This window comes from Cryptomeria japonica, chromosome 5, assembly GCF_030272615.1.
Source record: "Cryptomeria japonica chromosome 5, Sugi_1.0, whole genome shotgun sequence".
NCBI lineage: Eukaryota > Viridiplantae > Streptophyta > Pinopsida > Cupressales > Cupressaceae > Cryptomeria > Cryptomeria japonica.
Window position 1 is genome coordinate 134,444,419 of NC_081409.1, and position 17,830 is coordinate 134,462,248.

The following is a 17,830-nucleotide window of genomic DNA, read 5'->3' on the forward strand; positions in this document are numbered from 1 at the left end:
ACTTCAAACAGTATTTTGTACACATCATCTTTGAACAAATACCAAGGTTAGACAACAGAGCAGCCCACACAATGGCTACTATCACTTCACTACTACAAATTCCAGAGCAACAGGCTCATTATGAATTCCTGGTAGAGCAATTATTTTCCCCAGCCTATGACAATTCGGCATCCCAAGTCATCTATGTCATAACTGGTTCAAACTCCCCTTTATATGGAACAATATATGAGTATCTTAAAACCAATACACTACCCATTGACATATCTCGGAACCAAAAATGTAACTTTATCTGGCAAGCCACCCGTTATACTGTAACTGCTAATACTCTTTACCATCGAGGTCTAGATGGTACTCTTCTTTGTTTCCTTGATCATAATGAATCTGACTCTCCTTTACAAGATCTCACGAAGGTATATATGGCACACATTCAAGTGGTCCTACTCTTGCTAAAAAACTTCTAAGAATGGGATATTATTGGCCGACGATGGAAAAAGACTCTTATCAATTTGCAAACAAATGTCCTAAATGTCAAATCCATGGCAATCTTATACATACACCAGCACAGGAATTACAGCCATTTACTACATCTTGGCCTTTATGTCAATGGGGATTGGATTTGGTAGGGAAAATCCATCCTTCCTCTTCAAATGGACACAAGTTCATTATCACTGTGACAGAGTATTTCACAAAATGGATTGAAGTAGTCCCACTAACCACACTAAATGGAAAACAAATTGCCTCTTTTATTCTGAATTTTCTGATCTGCTGCTATGGCATTCCAAGTTCCATCATGACGAACAATGGACATCCCTTCAAAAATTAGGATGTGCGAGAACTATGTGAACAATTCAAGATCCAACATCATTTCTCTATACCTTACTACCTACAAGGGAATGGTCAGGTAGAGGCATCAAATAAAACAATATTGAAAATCCTAAAGAAAATGGTAAATGATGCAGGAAAGGATTGGCATGTGCAACTCAATCCGGCACTTTGGGCATACAGGACTAGCATCTGGACACCTACAAGAGCTACATCATATTCATTGGTGTATGGATCTGAAGCAATTTTACCTCTTGAGGTAGAAATCCCATCACTCGAAGTATCTTTGAGAGGCCTCATACCAAATGAAGACTATCGGGCTAACAGATTGCAAGAACTAGAACTTCTGGATGAAAAAGGACAGCATGCCTATAATCACCTCAAAGCATACTAACAACGCATGTGCAGAAGCTACCACCACAAGGTCATCCCTAAAAATTTTAAAATCGGTGATCTCATACTCAAAGAAACTCCTAGAAATCAACAGGATAGAGAAAAGAAAGGGAAGTTTGAATCCAGCTGGTTAGGTCCCTATGTCATCATTTCAGCCTATGGATCAGGAGCCTATTAGCTAAAAAATTTACAAGGAGATATGCTCAACAAACCAACAAACAACATCCATTTGAAGAAATACTATAATTGAGCAGTCTAATGCACGGAAAAGATTAAAAATACAAAAAAATAAAAAAATACAAAAAATACAAAAAGATGCAATAGAAACAAATGGTGAAAACCTGGCAATAGGCACTATTTGTGAGGGAACAGCTCCTCCATTTATCATTACTCATATCTTTGGCAAGTGGTCATCGCCCAACACTTTATCAAAATAGCATTATCGAGGACATACTTAGCATAGTCAATGTCCTCATTTCTTCACATATCATTTCATCATATCCCACCATGGCTTGGTAATCACTGTACATATCCACGTTAGGTGGTACATTTAGTTGGGGCAACATTGATTTACATTATGTCATGTCAATAGATCAAAACTTGCAGCAGACTAAGAGAATCATATCAAAACACACATTCAACAATCAAGAGAACAGAACATTGATACACTTAACAAATTCACAACACATGATGGATGATTTTCTGAAAACAAATTCACAACACATCATGGATGATTTTCTGAAGTATAAAATGTTTACATCTTGCATGAAGTTTTGACTATTTTTGCACTTGAACCTTTTTTTGAACTATTGGATCCTCTAAAATTTTCTCAATGATGCATCGAGCTAGAGAAAGTGATTGGGACTCCAATATTTTTTAGTTTTTTGTCTGTGAGGCAATGACTTGTATTGTGCAAATACTTGTCTCAAGATGTGATTCAAAGCATATCACTGAAGACATTGTTCCACTTTGTGCATACAAATGGTTTAATCTTGTTTGTTTATATGCAAGCCACACTCAAGTCATCTTGGTTTAATTATACCTCGACACTTGTGCCATCTTGCAAAATCAAAAATCCATGTAAATTTTTCTCAAGTCATTATGGTTCAATTATACCAATATGCTTGCATAAACTTCCAACATATCAAATTCTCAATGATGATAAATGCAAAGAAGGCAAAAACATGTGACTATATAGGAATGACAAATGACAGAATGAGGATGATCAATTATTTGCATAACATATCAATTAGTTGCATATCAATTAGTTGCATATCACTTAATTGCACATCCTTATCATATCATACATCTCATTTTCAAGATACATCTCATAGCATATCATATCATACATCTCATTTTCAAGATACATCTCACATCATTATCATATCATACATCTCATTTTCAAGATACATCTCACAACATATCATTATCATACATCTCATTTTCAAGATACATCTCACAGCATATCATTATCATACATCTCATTTTCAAGATACATATCACAGCATATCATTATCATACATCTCATTTTCAAGCTACATCTCACAACATATCATTATCATACATCTCATTTTCAAGATATATCTCACAACATGTCATTATCATACATCTCATAGCATATCATTATCATACATCTCATTTTCAAGATACATCTCACAGCATATCATTATCATACATCTCATTTTCAAGATATATCTCACAGCATATCATACATCTCATTTTCAAGATACATCTCACAACATATCATTATCATACATCTCATTTTCAAGATACATCTCACGGCATATCATTATCATACATTTGTTATATCTTAAATCATGCATCATCCAAGCATATCCATCAAATATCAAATCACATGCAAAATCATAGCATCATCAAAATCATATGTAAAGAATCATCCATAAAACACATCACATGTGGATCAAAAAATCAATGTCATTCATATATATATATATATATATATATATATCTCAAAAAGGTCAAAATACATAAAAGATGTCATGTTTGTCCCAAATACAACACAATGATCAAAATACAATGGAGATGAGGTCTCTCAGGTATGACTATCTCCTGAGGGTGATGGTCTCATCACAGATATCCTAGCACCTGGATCTCTGAGTGGATCATGTCGAGATGGCCCAGTCACACCTCTGCTCTCTATCCCTGATTGAATCTGAGTTGATCGACTAGCATTAAAACTAACAACCCTCTACTCTCTAGGGACTAGGTCCTCATACAACCGCCTATAGTACTCGACTGCCATGGTAGTGTGTCGTATCTCCCTCAGTGTGTCTTGCATTGGGGCACCCATTGTCGTTATTTTAAAGCTCCTCTTCTTGACCTCGGTGCTCTCTCTTTGTGTCCCGCTCTGTGATAATCTGTGTAATCTGACGTTGTTGTGCCAATACCTGTGCCTGAAGCTACTACACTGACAACTATAAGGATCTAATCTGAGCATCCTCTCTATGAGTGGGAATCCAAATCTGGAGGGGTACCTGTGTCGTGCTACTCCCTGTCCCTCTCCCTATCCTCAGCACTGGTGGGGGTAGCACATCTGACCTCCTCCTCTAAGTGGGTTGTCTAAACTCATTTGTCACACTCACCACTACTATAACCTCCTCTACCCGCCCACCACCACCGGCTCCAATCGCCAAACCTCCCCTCCCTCTCCTCCACTGCTTGTCACACTACTCTCTCATCCTGTTAAACCTCTGTGTTATCCGTGTCCTATTTTATTTATTTATCTTTTGTATTTAAATCTGCATATAATTGTTAGTTCAGATTTGCTTTGAATCTGCTAGAAACCCTAACAATTGGTATCAAAACGAGGTTTTCTTTAAATTGGCAGGACTTTCAGATTTGAGTGGGAGCAATGGAGGATTCTAAATTCAAGGTCAAAAAGTTTAACGGCTAGAATTATCAGTTATGGAAAATGCAGATGGAGGATTACCTATATCAAAAGGATTTGTGGCAGTCGTTGGAAGGAAAGGCAAAGAAAGTGACCACAATGTTAGATGAAGAGTGGGACATTTTAGATAGAAAGGCATTGGGATCCATTCAATTGTGTCTTGCACCATCTATAGCATTCAATATAACATAAGCAAAAATGACTATAGATTTGATGGTGACATTGGCTAAGTTGTATGAGAAACCCTCAGCTTTGAATAAGGTATTTCTTATGAGGCGTTTGTTTAATTTGAAAATGAGTGAGGGAGGATCTCTAGCAGAGCACTTAAATGAATTTAATACAATTACCAGTCAATTGTCTTCGGTAAAATTTACCTTTGCAGAATAGGTTAGGGCTCTCTTGATTTTATGTTCTTTTCCAGAAAGTTGGAATAGCTTAGTTATGGTTGTAAGTAACTCTATCTCTAGTAAAAATAATTTGGTATTTGATGATATTGTTGGTGTTATCCTAAGCGAGGAAATGCGTAGGAAAAGCACAGGTGAGACTCCAACATCATCAAGCAGTGTTTTGAATGTGGAGAACATAGGAAGATCAAAGGAAAGAGGAAAAGGCCCTTGGAATGAGAAGTCATGAGGGAAGTCAAAGAAAGGACACTCTCAATCTAGAGGAAAGAAAGATTGCTGGTACTGTGGAAAGCCTGGTCATCTAAAGAAAGATTGTTGGTCTTGGAAAAACAAAGGAGGAGACAAAAATGAAAATGACAGTAAGGAAGCTAATATTGCAAGTAATAATTTACAAGATACTTTAATCTTATGTTTGGATAATGTTAATGATTCTTGGGTAATAGATTTTGGGGCTTCATTTCATGCTACACCCCATAGAAAATATTTTCTAGATTATGTTCAAGGTGATTTTGAATAGGTATATTTGGGTGATGATGAGCCCTATCAAATTGTTGGAAAAGGAAAGATAAAGATCAAGTTGCAGAATGGTAATGACTGGTTTCTGCATGAGATACGACATGTTCCTAACTTAAAAAGAAATTTAATTTCTGCAGGGCAACTAGGTAGTGAAGGTTGCATAGTTACCTTCTCAGATAGTATCTGGAAGGTCAGTAAAGGATCATTAGTAGCAGCTAAAGGTGCGAAGGTAGGCACATTATATCTGTGTATTGGTAACACTTACTCTACCTTAGCTGCTACAGATAAAGTTGCTGCAGGAACAGCAACAATAGATGTTGCAAGAACAAATTCGATAATGTGGCACCATAGGCTTGGGCACATGAGTGAGAAAGGGATGAAAATCCTTCACTCCAAAAATGTCTTGCTAGGACTAAAGAATATTGATTTAGAGTTTTGTGAAAATTGTGTTTATGGCAAATAGAAAAGAGTCAGATTTCTCAAGGTTGGGAAAAAGAAGAAGAGTGAGAAGTTAGAACTTGTGCATTCAGATGTATGGGGACTAGCTCAGGTATCATCTCTTGGTGGCTCTTGTTATTATGTTATTTTTATTGGTGACTCAACCAGAAAAACATGGGTATATTTCCTAAAACAAAAATCAGATGTTTTTGAAACTTTTAAGAAATGGAAAGCTTTGGTTGAGAATGAGACAGGAAAAAGGGTGAAGTGTCTCAGATCAGATAATGGAGGTGAGTATTGCAGCAAGGCATTTGAAGATTACTGCTCCTTAAATGGGATTAGAAAGTACAAGATAGTTCCAAGAACTCCATAGGAAAATGGTGTGTCAGAGAGAATGAATAGGACTATCATGGAACACGTGAGGAGCATGAAATTGCATGCTGGATTGCCCTTACATTTTTGGGTAGATGTTGTACATACTACTGTCTATTTCATAAATAGAGGACCTTCAACCCCTTTGGATGGTGGTATTCCAGAGGAGGCAACGACTGGTAAAAAGGTAAATTATTATTTTCTGAAAACCTTTGGTTGTGAAGCTTTTGTCTATGTTGATAAAGAAAACAGAACCAAGCTTGATGCTAAATCTCAGAAATGTACCTTCATTGGATATGGGATAGATGAATATGGCTATCAGTTATGGGATTTTGACAATAAGAAAATAACTAGAAGTAGAGATGTTATATTCAATGAGAAGGTTATGTATAAAGAACAAATGCAAAAAAAGAAGCATGATCTAGACAAGCAAGAATATGTGGTGTTGGATGAGATTCCTGAAAATGAAATGCCATAGGTACCTGATGCTCAGTAACAATAGAATGTCCCACAAACTCCTGCAAGTGTTAGATGTTCTACGAGGTCAAGTAGACCCCCTCAAATATTTTCTCCTTCTTTGTATTCTATATTATTAACTGATTCTGGTGAACCAGAAGAATATGAAGAAGCAATGCAGGTGGATGCCAAACAACAATGGGAGCTAGGCATGAAAGAGGAGATGGACTCCTTGATGAAAAATAAGACTTGGGACTTAGTCCCTTTACCTGTAGAAAAAAGAGTCTTTCCTAACAAATGGGTTTATCGGCTGAAGGAGGAGGAAGGAGGTCAAAAAAGATATAAGGCCAGACTTGTGGTAAAAGGTTTTGCACAAAAAAAGGGTATAGATTATGATGAAATATTTTCTCCAGTTGTAAAAATGACTTCAATTAGAACTGTACTTAGTCTTGTGGCTGTAGATGATTTACATCTTGAACAATTAGATGTGAAAACAGCTTTTCTCCATGGAGATTTGGAGGAGGAAATTTACATGTTGCAACCACAGGGATATGAGGTCAAAGCTAAGGAGAACTTGGTGTGCAGGTTGAAGAAAAGTTTGTATGGCCTAAAGTAAGCACCCAGACAATGGTATTTAAAATTTGATAGCTTTATGGTTGAACACGGTTATCATAGATGTCATTCTGATCATTGTGTATATTTTAAAAGATTGGATAACGGCAGTTATATTATCTTGTTGCTTTATGTTGATGGCATGCTTGTTGTTGGGTCTAACATGGAACACATAAATGATCTTAAACATAAATTAGCTAGGTCATTTTCTATGAAGGATTTGGGTGCAGCTAAGCAAATTCTGGGTATGAGGATTACATGGGATAGAAAAAATAAAACCTTGAATTTGTCCCAAAGTGAGTATATAAAGAAGGTGTTGAAAAGATTTAACATGTAGGATGCCAAAGCAGTTAGTACACCTTTAGCTAGTCATTTCAAATTGACTAAGGAGATGTACCCAAAGGCACAGGAAGAGGTAAAGAAAATGTCTAACATCCTGTATTCATCAGTTGTTGGCAGTCTGATGTATGCAATGGTATGCACAAGGCTAGATATTGCACATGCAGTGGGAGTTGTGAGCAGGTTTATGAGTAATCAGAGTATGGAACATTGGAATGCTGTGAAATGGATCCTCCAGTATTTCAAAGGAACCACTATGAAGGCATTATGTTTCAAAGGATCTAATGTTGCTCTGAGTGGATTTGTTGACTCTGATTTGGCAGGTGATATTGATTCATGGAGGAGCACTACATGGTATGTTTTTACTATAGGGGGAACTGTAGTCAGTTGGATTTCTAGGCTGCAAAAGGTTGTTGCACTTTCAACCACTGAAGCTGAGTATGTTGCTACTACAGAAGCTAGCAAGGAGATTATTTGGTTACAATTTTTTTTGGAGGAATTGGGTCAGACATAGGAGGATCGCCCATTGTATATTGATATCCAGAGTGCCATTCATCTTGTGAAGAACTCTGCTTGTCATTCAAGGACAAAGCATATTCATCTCAGGTACCACTTCATCCAGACTGTTTTGGAGGAGGGTCAGTTATGGCTTGAGAAGATTCACACAAGTGAGAATCCTATCGATATGTTCACGAAGGCAGTTCCACGGGAGAAGTTGATTTCTTCATCAATTTTTGTTGGTCTTCTTGATTGATAATTGTGGAATTTATACCAATCGAGTCCTAGTGTTTTATCCAACGGATGTTGCATGTACAGTGGTGTCGTGTAGTATCAGTCTCCAAGTGGGAGATTGTTGAAATGTGGTGACTGATCAGCAAAGTACTATACACTCAGCACGTATCCTTCCTTGGGTCCGGGGGCGGAAACCCTCGAGGAAAGTGGGCGTTCGGTGGCGGGAGCCCCTCGAGAAAAAAATTTGGGGTATTTTTTTTTGTTGATGAAAACCGACATTGTAATAAAACCCTAAAAAGGCCGACTTTGTTTTTGCCCTAAAAATGCATGTTATAAGCGGTTGCGATGCTTAAGGCATTGTAAGGTTGATGTATTGTTTTTGCTGGATAATAAGAAAGATTGGACGGCTGTGTATGGTGGACGTAACCCATTCTGGGTGAACCACGTTAAACCTCTGTGTTATCTGTGTCCTATTTTATTTCTTTATCTTTTGTATTTAAATCTGCATATAATTGTTAGTTCATATTTACTTTGGATCTGCTAGAAACCCTAACACTACCTAATACGCTAGCCTACACTGTCTACGCGCTATGCTACTTAACCCTGACGCTACCCTAATTTCAAAAACTCTACGCGCTACAGTTTTTATTGTATGCGCTACGATGCATACCCTACGCGCTAACCCATGAGAACCCGGCATAAAAAATGAAAAACATGCTCAAAATTGACAAAACAAAAAACAAACAGGGGCAAAATTTGATGACTTACAGGTGGACCATATGTGGCAGACCTCTGGTACTGACGAACACGCTTGAATCGATGAGAAGCATAGGGAACCGACATTTTGTCTTTCTCTCCAAATGTCACTTTCTCCAAAGTCAAAAAGCACAAATAATATAAATAAAGCCACTTTTCACCTTTTTATAGGGAAAAAGAAAATTAGGGTTAGGAGGTGGGGCATGTATTTTGCTCGTGGTCTCACTTCTAACCCTAGCAAACATCATTATTGGGAGATGATTCAATTGGCGCTCATTCAACATCGACAGATTTTTAAAATACGATCAAATCTACAACAATTATCAAATCAACCAAATTTCCAACTTTTTGATTCATCTCCCTAGGGGGCATTATTAACATCATTTATCAAAATCTGGGGCACGACATTGACATCTCGATACATGACATCACACTGATCAAATTTTGATGAGACAACAATTTTTTTTGAATCAACATGTGCACACACGTCACTTCAAAGAGGGGCAAAATGTAGACGTATAAAAATGACCACATTCCTAAATTAGTCGCAAATCCGACAAACGACCGTCGGAAATCAGCTCTAAATGTACTAGTGGATGAACTATTTCGCTCACTAACAACCTATGAGATGAGAACGGTTGGTGATGCTTCCTTAAGAAAAGAAGTAGCGTTCAACACCACCTAAAAGGGAAAAGAAGTAGTTTCTCATAAAGGATCCAGTGAAGACTCTGATGCATAGTGTAGACGTATAAAAATGACCGCATTCCTAAATGAATATTTAATGTTCATTTTATTCTCATTCCTCTATTTAGTTAAGTCTAATTTAATTAAATCACCCACATTCCTCTATTTGATTAAATAAATTATTCAATAAATTCACTTAAGTCTTTCACATAACTTAATTAAATCATTTTATTTAATTAAATCCCTTCTCTCTACTTTTAATTAAATTTACATTTAATTAAATTATGCACTCCAAATAAATAAATCTAATTTATTTAAATCCTCCACTTGCAACCACAATTGAAATAAAGCAATTTATTTTAATTAATTCTATTATCCCCCACCCACTTGCATTTTCCTACATCTCCCACTTGCCTCCTAAACCCCCTTTCTAAATTCTTCTAGAACCCATCTAATCCTAATCAATTAGCCTAAACCTTTCAATTATCCCCTTTCCCTAAATTTGAGGATGTCACTTCTCAAATTTGGAGTAAAGTCTTCCAAAGGCATTAAAGCCTTTATGCCTTCAACAAGCTAACTTGTTGAATACCCTCAAATTTGGAAGGACTCTTACAAATTTGTCCCCAAAGTCTTCCAAACAATTAATGGTTATCTAACCCTTTGTGGAATGTTTAGAGACTTTGTGCCTAACTCAACCCTCATCTAACCATAGGGTCTCATCAAGCATTCATTGCTTTGACTATGGTTATCCCTTTAACCCTTGCACAAGAGTTTATCCTTTTGATAAAATCTTTATCCAATGAGTAATCTTAACCTAACCTTAACCCTTACCTCCTAAGGTAACCATGAGGTCTTCTCAAGCATTTAATGCTTCTTACATCTCCTCTCAAGCAGTCTTATGTTGACAATTGTCACCATTTCATTGGTGAGAATTGTAAACATGGATTGATAACTTTCAATCTTGACCCTTGATAAGCACATCCAATCTTGACCATCCATTGCCCTGTTTTTCCTATAAAGAGATCCCTCATTTTGAAGATCCAAGTTTTTAGCATCACACTTATACTCATTTTTAGCAAGCATTCAGTCTCTCTTTGAAATAGAAATAAATCTAATAAGCAATTTAGAAGCATTTCTATCATCTTAGTTAATCATATAAACTAGTATATCATGTTAGGATAGTATTTTACTAATCTTTTCATCTTATCATCACTAGTTTAGTTCATTTGTTAAATCATGCATAGATAGGATACATTCATACTAAGATTGATCAAAAGCATCCCTCATTCTCATGATCGTCATCCCTAAGTCACTTTTCTCAGTGATCTGAGAGAAAAGGCATTGGCTTGAGGGGTCTTGTGAGATAGAGAACAATGGAACACCCCTTGGAAAGTTGAGCTATTCCATATAGCTCCATAACTTGCACCAAGAGTCCCATTGGTGTGTGGAAAAGTCTTTGAATTTTGTAATTTTCATTTCATTGCACCACTTTTCCCACATACACACAGGTAGCAACCTTTTCAGGAAGCTCAAAAGGGAATCCGGAAAGTATAAAGGAAATCTACCACTCAAATGTTTCAACTGTGGTAAGGTTGGATACTTTGCTGCAAAATGTCATTACAATGAAACAGGTGGAGATGAGTCAAGAACCTTTAGCAGATCTGTTGGTAAAGACAAAGAAAGAAATTTCTACCAGCAAGGAAGAAGAGGCTACCAGAAGCAGAATATCCTATACACTATTGAGGATGATGCCACAAATGAAGAAAGTGCATCAGAAGATGACTACTATGAGAATGACAAAGATGTTGACCTCTTTATGATACTTGATGAACCGGTTGGTGAAGATGAGGAAGAAGAGGATATTGAGGCTGAAGTGGATTTAGAAGGATAACTTATAAGTGATCTTGAGGAGCTGAGTAAAACAAGAAGAGAACTCAATAAGTTCAAGCTTGTTGCAATAGATGAGAAAGGTCTCTTGAAGAAATCCTTGGATGAGTCTAGTCAAGTAATATCGGACTTGAAACTGCAGCTGGAAGAAACCAAGAGGATGTGTGAAGATACATCCTCTGATCTGATGAAGAAAGAAAAGGAGCATCTAGATCTAGAAGAATAAATAGTGAAGCTCATAAAGGAGCTTGAAGAAAGTAAGGAATAAATAAAAGTAAAGAGAAAATATGAAGGCAGCACCGAAGCCTTAGACAATATGTTAAGTAAACAGAAGCAATCCAAAGATACTGGTGGCTTAGGCTTTAAAGAGGGTCAAATTTCAAACAACAAAGACACATCTTATAAAGAAATAAAGTTGACCTCCTCAAATGAAGGTGAAGAAAAGAAGACATTCATTGTAGGCAAAGATATCGGTAAAAAGACTATGCAGATGTTGTTGGAAATGGCCACTCAAACCGGTATACACAAGCAATGAATAGGAGGCCACACTCATCATACCGACATGCAGATTCAAGGAGAAATGCAAGAGCTGACCATGAAGGATTCACCAAAGTCAACAACATGAAGAGAAGACCCCTAGTGAGGAAATCCTTTGCAGGACCCAGGCAACCTAACTGGTATGTTTCAAACTTTCATGGTTACTGTTACTGGTGTAACAAATTTGGGCATAGAATAGTTGACTGTAGATTAACCAATAAGCCCTCTATGAGTTATGAAAGTAGAAATCCTTTTAATGCACTCTCGGATATAAATGTTGTCTGTTATCAGTGCAATGGATATGGTCATAGGAGTTTTGGATGTATGAAAAATAAATCGGTGTCCTACAATAATTTTAAGGATTTATCTTTAAATAAAAATGTGAAGCTATAACTCTCAAGAGAATGGACATATAGCAAAGTTTTGTAAAAACATGAAGATAAAGCAGAAGAAGACAAATCTTGATCAAGAACCAGTAGCTGAACTTGAGCACAAAAAGGCAGCTGACAAGAAGAAGGAAACCAAACTGGTATGGGTTGAGAAAGAAAAAGAAAAGGCAGAATCAAGTCTGATAGTGCAGACTTCCTTACATGTTGAAAGGAAAAATCTATGCGTTGTAGATAGTGGTTGCTCCAACCAAATGACTGGTGAAAAAAAGAAATTCATCAAACTTGAAGACGGGAATGGTGGTTCAGTAAGATTTGGAGACAACTCATCCATCAAAATAAAGGGAAAATTTACTCTAAGTATTGATGGAAAATTGAAGGCACATGATGTATATTATGTGGAAGGCCTAAAGCATAATTTGTTAAGCGTGAGTCAGATGTATGACAAAGGTTATAAATTCACCTTTGACTCAATCGGTTTCCAGATAAAGAAAGACAGTACTGGTCAAGTTGTGGCAGAAGGAAAGAGAACAGATGGTAATGTTTATAATCTAAATCAATGCATGAGTCCCAATGCATGTTAGGACAGGTTGATGAAAGTTAGTTGTGGCACCGAAGATTAGGCCACATAAACCTTGATAACTTAGTTGCAGTAAGTAGAAAGGGGTGTGTGAGGAATATTCCACCCATCATAAAACCGGTAAGCACATTTTGTGATGAATGTGTGAAAGGAAAGCAAACTAAGGTGAGCTTCAGGATAAAAGAGCACAACACCTCAAGACCATTTGAAATTGTACATACAGATCTGCGTGTTCCAACTAGGACAAGAGCACTTGCCCGTGAAAGATATTTTATGCTTTTTATTGATGATTACTCAAGAATGACATGGGTCACCTTCTTTCAAGATAAGTCACAAGCATTTCATAGATTCAAGATCTTTAGGAAGATGGTGGAGAAAGAAAGTGGGTGCAAGCTAAAATGTCTAAGATCGGACTGGGGTGGAGAGTTCACGTCAAATGAAATTGAATATTATTATGAAAAAAATGGAATTAGAAGGCAATACTCATCCCCTAGGACACCACAACAAAATGGTGTGGTAGAAAGAAAGAAAGGGACAATTAAGGAGATAGCTAGAACCATGTTAAATGAGGTCAATCTGCCAGACACATAGTGGAAGGAAGTTGTTCATACTGCTACATATACTTTGAACCAAGTTCAATTAAGAACAAACAACAAAATGACACCTTATGAGTTGTGGTATGACCAAAATCCATCAGCCAAATACTTCAAAGTATTTGGAAGTAAGTGTTTTATCAAAAGAGATATGGATGGTCTAGGTAGTTTCGACTCTAGGAGTGATGAAGGAATCTTCCTTGGTTACTCATCTAATAGCAAGGCCTACAAATGCTACAATAAAAGACTAAGAAGAGTCATTGAGAGTGTGCATGTAAAATTTGATGAGGACATGTACAAAGGAAGTCAACCACAGGTTAACCCGTATCATGATTCTGGTGATCAAGGTGAGGAAGCTCAGTCAAACAATGAACTAGAAGAAGCATCCAAGAAGACTCCCAACTGGTATGTGCAATTCAATCATCTGAAAGAGAAAATTATGGGAAATAAGAGTGATGGTGTGCAGACTAGAAGAAGACTTGTCCAGAATGATGAACTAGTCAACTTCTGCCTCATGACCGAAGTAGAACCTAAAACATTCAATGAGGCAAGCAAAAGACAAGAATGGATGGATGCCATGGAAGAAAAACTGCAATAGATTGAGAAAAGAAAGACTTGGGAATTGGTCCCTAGACTGGAAGACAAGAATATCATTGGCACTAAATGGGTCTCCTGGAATAAGATGAATGAAGAAAGTAAAATTGTTAGGCATAAAGCTAGACTAGTGTGCAAAGGATACTCTCGGGTAGAGGGAATTGACTTTGAAGAAACATTTGCACCGGTAGCTAGATTAGAAGCAATTAGAATGTTTCTAGCCTTCTATGCCTACAAGGGTTATAAATTATATCAAAAGGAGGTAAAATCTACCTTCCTAAATGGAAATTTGGAAGAAGAAGTGTACATGGAGTAACTGAAAGTGTTTCTATTGCATGATGATGAAACATTTGTGTATCGGTTGAAGAAGGCCTTGTATGGTCTAAAGCAAGCTCCTAGAACATGGTATTCAAGATTAGCATAGTACCTAAAGGAGAGGGGATTTATAAAGGGGAGTGTTGATAGCAATTTTGTACATAAAGAAAGATGGAAACCACATGATCATTGTGGTTGTGTATGTAGATGACATTATCTTTTGAGGCAATAAGGACACCCTCTACAAAGAATTTGTTGATCAGATGTTGTCAAAATTTGAGATGTCAATGCTTGGTGAATTGACATACTTCCTTGGTTTGTAGATATTACAGCAAGATAAGGGAATCTTTATCTCACAAACAAAGTATGCAAAGGATATGTTGATGAAATTTCAACTAGAGGATTGCAAATCGGTAAGTACCCCCATGGTGACCGGAAGAAAATTAAGCAAGAATGATGAATCACCGGTGGTGGATCAGATATTATATAGATCCATGATAGGTAGTTTATTGTATCTAACTGCCTCTAGACCAGATATGGTGCAAGCAGTATGTATGGTGGCCAGATTTCAAGTTGCACCAAAGCAGTCACATATGAATGCAGTTAGTAAAAATTTTATGTACCTACAAGGAACACTCAGTTATGGATTATGGTACCCTAAACAAGGATATTTCATCTTGGAAGCATACATTGACGTTGATTGAGCAAGTTGCATTGAAGATCGGAAAAGCACAAGTGGTGGTGCATTCTTTGTAGGTGACCGATTGGTCTCATGGCATAGCAAGAAGCAGGACTCAATCTCTCTATCAACTGTTGAAGCAACTGAAGCGGAATACATTACTGCTACATGCTTCTCTTGGGTGCTTTGGATGAAGAAGACCCTCAAAGACATACAGGTGGACATCATTGATCCTATTCTCATCTAATGTGATAATTTGAGTGCAATCAACATCGTAAAGAATCTAGTGATACATTTCAGAACAAAGCACATTTCTATCAAGTATCACTTTCTCAGAGAGAAGGTTGAAGGACAGGAGGTAAGGATGGATTATGTCCCTACCGGAGAACAAGTAGCAAACATTTTCACCAAACCATTACTGGTAAGCACCCTTGAGTACCTCCAACACAAGTTGGGAGTTGTGTCATATGCCTTATGCACTTGAGCAAGGAAGAATTTATATGGTTCAGGGGGAGTGTACCATACCCCTTTTCATGATGTCAAAGGGGGAGAAATGTACCGGTATGGAGTGTTTTGTGATAAGTTGGCATCAATGCTAAAGGGGGAGATGGTTGGCATTTGGCATTAAGTTGTCATTGATGTCAACCAGTTTGGCAAGGTCACCAGTAAGTAAGAAGTGGTGACCGATATGATGGCAATACACATGAGAGTGAGAAGGTAGAAGGAAGGTTACCAGTACACATGACTTGGGTCATCTACTGGTAAAGAAAGCTTACCGGTAAGGCATAAACAAGATGAAGGTTGTTTGTGTGTTATTAAGGCACAACAACCAATGAACAGAATAGAAAGGATGGTTGATGGTCATACTGGTAAGATAAGCTAAACTGGTAGTCAACCTTTGTCGACAAAAATATGTCAAACTGACATAGGAAGCCAAGCAAAGGTGGATGTCGACAAGCATGACAGCTGGATGTCAAGTGAAGGTATTGCACCGATCGGTGAAGTGTGTATTGAGGTAACAAATCTGCAGGCAAGTCGGCTTTTATGAGGAACCCGCAAGTCACGGAGGATTCCAGGAGATTGCAGCTCAAGGAAGGAAATCTGGGAAATCAATTGCACTAATCTTGCAAGAAGATTTGATCTTTGTACCTATTAGGTGAAGGAAACAGCAAAGCCATTAATGGTGAGTGACAAAGAAAAATAGAAAAACATGGTACAGATCTCCAAATTTAGAAAACACACATTAAATTGCAAAGTTTTGTTGGTGATTGAACATTGTCATAAAGATCATATCCCTGAAAAGAAGATTGAATCTAAGGGGATTCGGATTGAGTTGGAAAAGGAAAACCTAACATGGCAGTGTTTGAATGCATTCTTGGCGAGAATCTATGAATATAAATACATGAGCTCAAAATAGAAAGGATTGATGCTTCTGGAGAAGAAGAAGAGTGAAGAGAGATTGAGTGCAGAGAAGAATCATCTCCCTTAGAGTTTATTCTAAGTAAGTTGTAGAGTGAGTCAACAAGCAAACCGGTGAGAGGGTTTAGTCAGCAATGATTGAGTATCAGTATAACTCTAGCAGGTTCAACAGTTGAGCAAACCGGTAAGGTGTGATTGAGTAAGGCGGCATCCAAGTGTGACACAGTGAGTTGTGAGACTGTGAGAGAGAGAGAAAGAAGAGAGGCCAAGAATCAGAGAGAGTGATCTCATAACCGGCAGTTTGAGATCCCGGAAAGAAGAGAAGATTGTTAACCGGCAGAGATCTATTTGACCAAAGAGTTGCAGAATTCATTTGCAACAAGAAGCCATAACTGTATCTAAATTGTATTTCAATATACATCACCAAGTTGGAGATTGGTACAAGGGTTGGTTCTCCTTGGGTTGGTGCCCTAAATCAATAGGGGTGTTGGTATTATGGATGTGTTGCATTGGTTTTGACATTGATGTCAACACTTATCTTTGTGGAGAGCTTTGATTATGTTGAACTGGCACATTATGTTGAACCGGCGTGTTCAGTGACTTATGCACAGTCACCAATATTTGGTTCACCGACATTGAGGATGATCTATTATCATTTGGAAATTACTTGTTTATTTTGAAGACATGGTTTGGATACTTTGTTTTGGTGATTTGGTTATTGGTCTAATCAAGTTGGCATATTTGTTATTACCGGCAAATTGGTCTAGGTTATGGGCCGACATGCATTATCTATTCCAGATCAGCACGGCATGTTATGGAGATGATTTATTGATTGGTTATTATTGTAAATGCATTGAGCCGACATGATGCATCGCATCTTGATTCATTTGTAATTGATTTAATTGTAATATTCTTAGTAAGCCAACCTACACATTTGGTCTTAGGTTTTGGTATATATGTGAGATCTCATTTGTGAGATTATGTGGAAGAGGAATGTAATATGGTATGGTAAGGTTGTGATATTTGGTATATGTGCATATAAGCAGAGCTACTCACACAGACATCATTTTGAAGACTCAAGGAAGGTTTGAAGGAGATAATCAGAGCTTAACCGGTACTGAATCCAGCATAGAAGATGCTATTTTGAGCAGTACATTATTCTAGCATTTAACCATCCTATTGTAGTCATTGCAACTCCCATTTGAGCAGTGAGCTCTAGGTAGTTGGCCTTTTTGCATGTGCAAACTCCATTTGTACACACATACTATTTGCAGTACTATCATATGATTGTGGGTAAGGTTTCCCATCGTGGTTTTTCCCCTTACAGGGTTTCCATGTACAGATATTTGTGTTATGTGTTGTAGATGGTGTTTCTCTTTCTGTTTCATGCATTAAGCTTCACCGGTAT